This window comes from Cinclus cinclus, chromosome 27 (genome assembly GCF_963662255.1).
Source record: "Cinclus cinclus chromosome 27, bCinCin1.1, whole genome shotgun sequence".
NCBI classification, from domain to species: domain Eukaryota; kingdom Metazoa; phylum Chordata; class Aves; order Passeriformes; family Cinclidae; genus Cinclus; species Cinclus cinclus.
In genome coordinates this window covers 2,059,009-2,069,125 of record NC_085072.1, presented here as the reverse complement: position 1 = coordinate 2,069,125, position 10,117 = coordinate 2,059,009, and positions in this window count along the sequence as shown.

The window sequence follows — 10,117 nt, the reverse complement described above, 5'->3', positions numbered from 1 at the left end:
ACTTTTTCCTCCATTTTCACATCACGGGGTGAAACTCGTGGTTCATCAGGCTCTGGTCTCCCCTGGAGAAAATAATCCCTGTTTTACATGCTGAGAATCTGAGCTTGATGCATCATCCTCCCAGTGAAGGAATGAATCAGCCCAAGGCCAGGTGCAGGACAAGGGGTGTGACAGTACAAGTGGTGACCTGTAAGGAGAATGGAAATGAGTGATCTTCTAAGGTTTCAAAAAAAGCCTCCTCGGAGTGGGGAGCCTGTAACTGCATCTCTTTGTTGTGCAAGGCTGGTCCTGCGTGGGTCAGCTATGGACAAATGTGCTCTGACTTGCACTGGGAGCCAGCCCTCAGTCTGCAGGACTTGGTGTTGGGCTGAGGGGAGGCAGGGTAGGGGCTGCACTGCTTAGGAAAATTGATATTTGTTCCTAGGAGATGGCTCTGGAGATGCCACTGCTATTATGGGCAGCAAAAACAGGTACTTCCTTCACCAGTTTACAGCATAAGGGAGATATCTTTTTCCTTTATTAAGACCACAATAAAAACTCCACGTTACAATCCTGTATTGAACATAGCCTGTTCCTTCAGTCCAACTCTTGCAGCCTTACAAGTGCAGGACAAGTGGAGTTAAAAGCCAGACACTCAGTGTCTGAAATCCCCCAAAACCCCGAGGCAGGCTGAACACTGGGACAGGATGGGGGTAAAAGCCTGTGGACCTTTATGTCCCTTTTAACTGTGAGCAATGGAACAGTCAGACCTGCTTGATTTGAGTCACTGATTTCAATTCCTGTGAAGGGGAATCTGCCAGAGCACTCCGCAGTGTCTGTTTTAGCATGGTGACCATTAGAGGTGTGCTTTGTTATTAGTGCTGTAGTTCCCCATCCTCTGATCCCCCCCAGCTCATCTGAAGTTGCTTTGACTTTCCTGGAATCATCCAGTTTTCCTCCAGCTTTGCTCTCAGGAGAGTTCCTGGGCGAACCCCCAGCCTGTTCGGAGAGCACAGGAACTACTGAAGCCCTGGATCCTATGGAGGATTCCAGAGTTCCCAGGGAACAGTGAGGTGAAACTGGGCAAACTCTCACAGGGCAGGAAAAGCACTGCACTTTCATGGCTGAGGTCAGGGAAGGCCAGTAGGAATAAAAACTCATCAAGTTCAGTCCTACACAGCCTGAGTGAGCAGCACATTGCAAAACTCACTCCACTCAAACAAATGATCCACCTAAGCAGCTGCAACCAGAAAGGCCATTTTCTATTCCTAACTGCTGTACCTAAGCATCACTTTAGAATGTAAAGTACTGATTGCAGAGCTTGAAAGCTCTCACAGGGAGATGATTGTTGTGATTTGTACAGTCAGTTCAGGAACACGGTGTTCCCCCAACACCACCGCTCCAGCTCCTCCAGGTAATGGCAAGGGAAGCCATATTTTTCTTTTGTGTCATTCAAGAGACAAAAGAATGTCCTGTGCCAGGGAGGAGCATAAGGAAACAAACACAGCCAGATGTTCACTGAAGTATAACCTGCCTTTAAACCAGACATCTGAAAGCAAGCCTTTAGTTTAACACTACCTGCAGTACAAGAACCTGGCAAAACAGCTGGAAAAAAGCACTGACCAAACACTCCTGGCTGACTCCCACAAGCCCACGAGCTTCTGGTCTGTCCCTGTTCCCAGGATTCCCATCATTCCATCCCTGAAATATCCCTGTGTGTCCAGGAGCCATGGTCAGTGTTTAAGAAGCATTTGAACTGGATATCCAAATGCAAACAAACTCAGTGGCTGCTGATGGACTCCTGAGTGCTGTGAGTGTTTGTGGGGGGAGCTGAAGAGATGAGCTTCACTCAGAAATAGCTCTTCCTTGGAAAGCTGGAGGGCTGAATCACAGTGTGTTGGCTCAGTTTTTAGCAGACGAGCCATCACATCTGCCTCCCTGTAGGCGAGGAGTCGTCACTGGCATCAGGATTGGCAGCCGGGGTCTGTCCCTTTGGAAACCAGGGAATAACCACGGGGAAGGCTCATGGTGAGCAGGGTCAGGCTGCCCGGGGCTGGGGGCTTGGTCAGGTGGGCTGACAGCTTTGGGAGCAGGAGGGCTCTGCTCATGCTCCCCCTGTCCCTCTTTGTCCACAGAATGTGACCCCAAGTTGAACCTTGGGGACTCAATAATATTTGGTTCGGAGGCATTAACCAGTCCTCTGCTGCCTGGGAGGCTGTTGTCCTGAGACATCTGAAAATACGAGTGAGGTGGACAAATAGGAACACCATGGAAAAATGGGGAAACCTGGGAGGGGACAAGACAGCTCCTGAGCTGAGGTATCTGAAACTGAAAGCACCTGTGAGACACCCCTGGCTTGACAGGCTCTGAGGAGCCTGCACAGTCCACCTGACAGCTACAGAAATGCAGATTTACACAGAGGTTTTCTTCCTAGAACATAGTGTGAGTCCTTAAATACATGTCACTGCTGGTTCCCAGCAGTCCAGAGGAAGTCTTGGGGGAAGAGGGGATGAGGGAGCTAGTGGAAAGTTTTTGGAGCTAACAAAGAAACAAATTACAGATACAGATTTTAAAATCTTTCAGAGACACGAGATGTTTTTGGATCTACAATTTTGGGCTCAGTGCCCCCACTGCTGCAATAATCTTAATTTTCAAGCCTCCCCTCCAGGTTCAGGCATGGGCACAGTTGCAAGAGGAGTAGACTGGGAGTTCCTGAACCAACTGGTTGCTGACCATGAGTCAGGGGAATGACCTTGCAGCAGGCGGCTCGCAGTGCCGCTCTCGGAGCCGTGCCAGGATAAACGGCACTGGCATCTCTGAGTGCTGGTGGAACCATTTTGTGACACTCCAGCTTGGCCTTTTCCACTGCTGCCCTTGCACCGAAATTGTTTGGGTGAGTGTGAATGGAATAGACTATTCCCTTTTTCCCTCCCAGCCTGGGCTTGGGACTGTCTATATACAGAGGATATGAACAACTCCTGTCTCTTGCCCATATGCTTGTCCATTAACATCAGCATTACAGATATTTAACCAAATTAAATCTTACTCTTCCCCCCCAGCCATATCCCTGTTAAACTGTAAGAAAACACCATGATAAAGTTTTGACAATCCTACGCAGCAGCAATGAATTTTCTGGATAGGTCTGGGAGAGATTTGTCAGAGGAGAGAGGGTAGAACACTTGGCATTTAGACGTTTTAATGAATGTTCCCAAATAAGAAAAGAAAAACATTTGCTTGTAGACTTTAAGCTTCTCACAGCATCAGAAAGCTCCTGACACAGAGCCCAGTGCTGTATTTGTATAACATGGAAATGAACAGCAGCAGTGCTGCAGGCTCTGAGCCTGCTCTGCGAACAGCAAAATGACCAGGGGTGCTGGGGCTCATCCCAATTCCTTCACGTTTGGGGGGGTCACTAGGTGGATCTGATACCCCTGACCCTTCAGGTGTGGTTTGAGGTCTAGCATCAACATAAAATGAATGTTTCTAACCATATTCAAGCTTGTTCCCCCATCAGCTCCACTCCCTAAAGCACCGACAGGAACCAACAGCAAAATTCGTCTGCGTCACAGATGTAACATGACCATCGGCAAAACAAGTGCAGGAGGAGATCATGGCTGTCTCGTCCCTCACAGAGCATTCCCTCGCTAGCACACAAGAACAGGTAATGCTTTTAAATTTATATCATGGGCATGTGAAATCCTGCCCTTCCCTCCCCGAATCCTGCGGCCCCTGAGCGGTCACAACGCCCGAGAAAACTGCGTGTGCTTTGTCGGCGTGGGACCGAACGCTGCGTCACGATGCTGCACCAAGGCCGAGGCAGAGCAAACCCCACTCCCCAGAGCAGGGGAACCCAGATAGAGGAAAATGAATCAGCTGTCACACACACAAGTGTCAGAGGGAGGGAGAAATCACAGCTCTCCCCAGTCCTTTTGTGGCACTGTGCAGAAAATGATCACGGAACAGTTACCCAGGTACAGCTCACGGTGACAGTGCCACCCCTGTGCATACAATCACTGCTGTCCTACAGAAATATGCCATGTCCCCTTCTTAGCCTTGTTTCCTGCCAGTCCAACAGATTTACCTGCTGACAGTAACCTCAATTCCTGAGTAATGAGATTTACAGCTGAAGTTTAACATTGAAATAACTCCTCTTTTATCCGTCTCCTCACCCTTCCTGCGTCTAGGCACAGTTAAACTGTCGCTGTGGCCAAAACATGGTGGCAAAAGGGATTAAACCAAATACATCCCTACACTGATCACTGGTCACAGCAGCCAGTGGCACCTCCTTGAAAGCCATGAAACAGGACTAGCTTTACAAAGCAAGGGCTCCTTCACCCCACAGCCATGATGGGGAAAACCGCAAAGAGCCGTCCATGCATCCAACGCTGGGGAAAACAGACTCAACACACCCATCATCCACACAAGCCAGCATCACAACAGTGCCTTAGTCCAGCTGCCTGGGACTGTTCTTATGTGTGTCTGTGTGTGTGTGTGTAGTTATGCCTGTCTGGCTGGCTGCAGGGACCACCGTTGTCGCTGCTGTTGCTGTTGTTCCCCTGCTCTGCGGATCTGCCGCTGCGGGAGGCAAAGATGCTCCGAGGGAGCCAGCTCCAGCCAGCAAAGGCTCGGTGAGTCAGGAGGGGTTGGGATGACTGCAGTAAGAGGCTGAAATTCCCTATGGAATCTGTCAGAAAAGGAGGGAAGATGGAGATGGGAAAGGGGGAAAGAAAGTGGGGAGTGGCACGTAGAGTCTGTTGGGTTCTTCCCTCCCCATCCCTGCACCGCACTGCCGGTGGAAATGGCGGCTCTGCGCAAAGGACGCGAAAAATCCGCAGCGCCTGCGGCCTTCGCGACCAAAGCACCGAAATTTGTTCAAGGTGTAAATCCAGCCCTTCCCTGTCTCCCTCTCTGTCTCCTGCAGAGGCCAGGCTGCAACCCAGGCGATGGGGACAGCAGCCACACGGTGCCTGAGCCAGTGCTGAGCCCAGCAGTTGTTGCTAAACAACCAACCCTGACGCTGGAGATGTCAGCCGGTGAGTAACAGAGATTAAACACTCCTGCTAGCACATCCTGAAACTTGGGTCAGCCTCAGAATCGTGAAGGGCTATGGAATAATGGTCCCTGTTGTATAAGAGAGCGAAGTTACCACTCCACTGCATAATCGGGAGACTTCCTCGGCCAGAAGGACCAAGCTCAAGGCTGGCTGTCCTCAGCACTTCCAGGCAGAGCTGCCATCTTCATTGCTGGTCGCTTTAAGAAGAGAGGCGAAAAAATAGTATAGTGAATGGTTAAGAGGGATATGTGTTCTCCCTTTCACTTCCTCATCCTCTCTCTGGAGCTGCTTTGTGCCCTCGGTCTCCCATTCGTCCCTATCCAGTCCTTCCCATCCTTCCATCCTTGCTTTCTAATGTTGTTACTCCTTTGCAAACCTCGGCAGACCCATCACTGAGGGCAGTCTCAATCTCTCTGTGATGTTGTCGAGCCTGTGGCAAACTCACACTTGAGCAAGCAAAAGCTGACTTTGGGCAAGAGTCGTTTTCATTTCTTTAACTATTCTCACAACGTAATTTCCAGGTGCAGTCCCTGCCTGAAACAGTTCACAGAGCTGCCAACACTCCAGCACCTCACAAGGGAGCAAGAAGCAAGGAGAAAAGCTCTGAACCCCAGTACTTTCCCCTGCACCGTGGGCTGCAGCTCTGACACGTCATTGTCGCAACTGGATGGCAAAACGAGACCTGGGAGCAGCCATGGGTGAAGGGCTGCACCCAGCACACCGAGCAGTGACCAGCTCCTGTCCTGCCTGCTGCCCCAGAGACACCTGGAACCCAGGATCCCAGGTGGGCACAGAGCGAGCAGCGGGCAGGGAGCGGGCAGTGGGCAGTGGGCAGGGAATGGTGGGCAGGGAGCAAGAGTGGGAAGGGAGCTGAGCAGGCAGGGAACGGCCATGGAGCAGGGAATGGGCAGGGAGAAGTTAGGGAACGGGCAGGGAGCCGGCAGAGAAGGGCAGGGAGCAAGGGGAACAGGGCAGGAGCCGCTGCTGGTACTCAAGAGTACTGGGGTGAATGTTCAGGTTTGACACCTGCAGGCAGGGAGCAGGCAGGGAATAGGGAACAGAGATCAGTGGGCAGAGGACAGGAGCCCACTGCTGGCTGTGCTGCACGGCTGCTCTGGTTGGCATGAGCAGGCAGGAAGCAGTGGGCAGCAGGGAGCAGAGGACAGCCTGGTGCTGGCTGTGCCACACGGCTGCTCTGCTGACAGCCGCGGGCAGGGAGCAGGGAGCAGGGAGCAGGAAGCACTGAGCAGGCAGCACAGGGCAGCCCCGCGCTCACACGGCCACTCTGGCTGACACCCATGGACACAGAATAGGGAATGGGCAGAGGGCAGGAGCCCAGCGCTTGCACGGCCGCTCCTCTGACACGAACGGGCAGGGAGCAGGCAGGGAATAGGAGCAGGGAGCAGGCAGTGAGCAGGCAGCAGCGGGCAGTGGTCACCGGGCAGCGGGCACCGGGCAGCGGGCACCGGGCAGCGGGCAGCGGGCACCGGGCACCGGTCACCGGGCAGCGGGCAGCGGGCACTGGGCAGCGGGCACCGGGCACCGGTCACCGGGCAGCGGGCACCGGGCAGTGGGCACCGGGCAGCGGGCACCGGGCAGCGGGCACCGGGCAGTGGGCACCGGGCAGCGGGCACCGGGCAGCGGGCAGTGGTCACCGGGCAGCGGGCAGTGGTCACCGGGCAGCGGGCAGCGGGCACCGGGCACTGGGCAGCGGGCAGCGGGCAGCGGGCAGTGGGCACCGGGCACCGGGCACCGGGCAGCGGGCACCGGGCAGCGGGCACCGGGCAGCCCCGCTCCTGCCGCCCCTTGCCGCCCGCGCACGGCCAATGGTCTCGGGCGCTCCACCTGCCATCCCCGGCGCGCCCAATGGCGGCGCGGCCCCGGCGCTGCGCCCTCCCCGGCCAATGGGAGCCGGCGCTGGCTCTCGTTAATGATGCAGCAGTCCAGGGAAGACTATCACATGTGAGCTGGCCGCCTGCCAGCATGGAGACACCGAGAGAGCAAGGTAAACAACTTTCCAACGCCAAAATGATGACATTTAATCCCTAAATGCTGGCTTCCCGGCTCGACTCATCTTTAACCCCTTTCAGCTGGTGTGGAAGCGTCTGGAAGGCACTCGTCTACCTGTCCCCAGTGCTTTTAAAAACTGGACGACGTGCCCTGCAATGATCACTGCGTCACCGTTTGCCACTTTGCGAACTACGCAGTGACAAACCTCGGAGCCCCGAGTCGCAGGGCGCCTGTTAACCCCTGCACCGACCCCTCGCTGACATGCCAGCCTCCAGGGACACGGGGGGGGATAGAAAGCCCAGACAAACCGGGAAAACGGCAGTCTTTGCAAAGTTGTCATCTCTCCCCCACCACTACTACCCTCCTCTGCAGTACAGCAATGCCGGCAGGAGTGACATTAGTACAACCTGTGCCATCGCTCCATTGAGAAAACAGCTCTGACGCAGAACAGAGCAATCCTACCCAGCCAAAATAATAATAAAGGCACTTTGGGATCCGAACTTAGGGACGCCGGGGGAAAGGGACGCCCTGCAAATAATCCAAATACGTAGCTGCAGCTCCAAGCCCCATCCTGATCAAAGGGTACGTACGTGAGGGAGACGAACCGGACCGAGGAGCCGTGCCCGTGCACCATCTGCGCAGCCCTCCGCTCGCTCTGGAGCGCCGCAGAAGAGAAGGTTCCAGAAATTTCCTTCCCGTTAACCCTTTCGGTGTCTGCCCACTCTCCCTCCCCACGGGATTAAGTGCGCCGGGTCTCCAGCATCGTCAATGGGCGAAGCCTCCTACGCCAAGCGAGCCCGAATACGGGGTGCAAATGGCAGTGGATGGTGACAAGAGCCCAGTCCGTGGTGTTGGTGCCACTTCTCTTCCTGGAGCCCTCTGTGCCTCTCTTGCTGCCTCTCTCCCCTCTTGCTGCAGCAGGGCTGTTGCTGGTAGACCTATCGACGGAGCTTGCTCTCTCACTCTCTCGCTGAGCTCTGTGACGCAGCTCTAAATTCTCCAGCCTGCTCCTTGTGTTATAAGAGCGGAACTGCAGCTTTCCAGGGAGCCCGTGCCAGCGGTGCCAGGGCCAGGCAGACCGGAGGGAGCGTCGCTCCTGGACTCTGCACCTTTTTTTGGCAATTATTCTGTTCCTCACCTCTGTTTCTGTGCTTCCTCCCCAGCTCTCAGCCTCGCATCTCCTTCTCTGCTTCTGAGTCATACTTACCAGGTTAACTCTTTTAGGATTGGTAGTCAGCAGTACAAATCTCGAGCGATAGAAGCTGAAACCACAGCCAACTTTTTTGGTGTTTTCTGCTTTTAAAAAAAAGCAGATCTCACTGTCCCTAAAAAACAAAAACACGTTCACGCACACACTCGTTGCACTACAGAGTTGGTGCTTTCTGATTAACTGTTTTGGTGACAGGAACCACTGTTTGACTTCCTGAAATAAAATATTTTAGGCCCACGTCCTGCAAATCCTCGGCAGGCAGATCCCCTGAAGCACAAGGCTGCTTAAGAGGAGCTGCTGCTGTGAACAAATGCAGGACTTCTGGGCACGAGGCTACTGCTGGCCCCACAAGGCCCTGCTGTGCTGGCCACAACACACTGATCTGAGCATGGTTCAGCTGCTGGGCAGATGCTTGGTGTGAGATAAGGTGCTGAAAGTGCTGGAAAGCCATAGGATCTTCTTAATCTGAGCAGTATTAATAAGTGTTATCACACACACAGATTCAAAATGCTCGGCGTAGGCAGGGGAACTAATAACTGCGCTCCTGGAGTCACCAGAATCCAATAATCCCCGACAAAGACAGTCCACAGGCAGCTCTGAATTTCAGCACAGCAGGCATCATCCCCAGGCACAGAGCCTTTTGCAGCTGTACTCTCCCTCCTCGCCTCTGCCCCCTAAATCCCCGGAATAACTCCGGTGCCTTTGGCCAGCCCCGGCACCCGGCAGGGGAAGCAGAGCTCTGCCGGCACTGGGAAGTGTGGAGGAGGATCCGTGCTAGGTGCAGCTCCTGGGAATCAGGGGAGCTGCTGGAGAGGCAGCACTGTGAGGGTTGGGAGTTGATGTGCACACCCAGAGCAGCGAGGAGCAGTCCATCAGGAAACACGGAATGCAGAGATCCCTGCTCCACTCCTCCGTCTGCCATTTTAATTCTGACTTCAGAGCCGGCTGCGAGCGTTGGGTTTTTCACTACAACCAAAGCTGAAGTAACCACGGTTTTTTCTCCTCGCAGCGTCTGAAGAGCTTGAGCTATTTTGGGATTTGTCTGTACTACACTGAAAATGACACCTGTTACGCACAGACACAAATGAGAAAAATTACAAGTGCCCGGTTCCTCTGACAGGTTCCTACAAAAAATGGGGTGAGATCCTGTGGGTCAGGGCTGGGTGAGCAGCACAGGCTCTGCTGTGGGGTGAAGGGGATGACCCCAGTGAACTGAACAGACACCAGTACGAGAAATGTAAAAAGTCTGTAGTAGCTGATGGAAGGGGAAATCAAGCCTCCATGTGACCAGAAGAAGTAGTGCATGATCAACTAAATGCCACAATGCATGGTTTCTTATGCAATCGAGCCCATGGGACTCCAGGCCTTACACATCCACTTTGTGGCCAAAGCTGCAGGGATTAACTCTTTCCTTAATGACTCGGAGCGAGCACAGGCTCCTGAAGTGAGTCATCCCCGAAGCAGGCTGGGCTGTGCTGAGACTTGGAGCTGCTTTCAGTCACCCCCATTCTCTCAGGAGCCCCAACACGTGGGGCCAGGGCAGATTTTCCACGTTCCCACTTTTCCCTGGTGGCTTGCACCATGCTGTGTGGGCAGGCAGGGACCACCTGGAGATCCATGGAGCTTGCAGAGGTGACAGAGCCAGATGAAACTCCAGGGTGAGATGAAATCAGAAATGGGGCAGTTCACCGGTGCTTTCATCTCACCCGGCTTTGGTCAGGCCTTGTGGTGCGTAAAGAAGGTGAAACCAAGTTTGATTTATTTCAAATTACTCTTTCTGGTTGCTTTCAGGGAAAATGCAGTGTTTATTTTATGGTTTGTTTTCCTTTGAAAATCACCTGCCCTGGAATGTTTGTATCTTTACC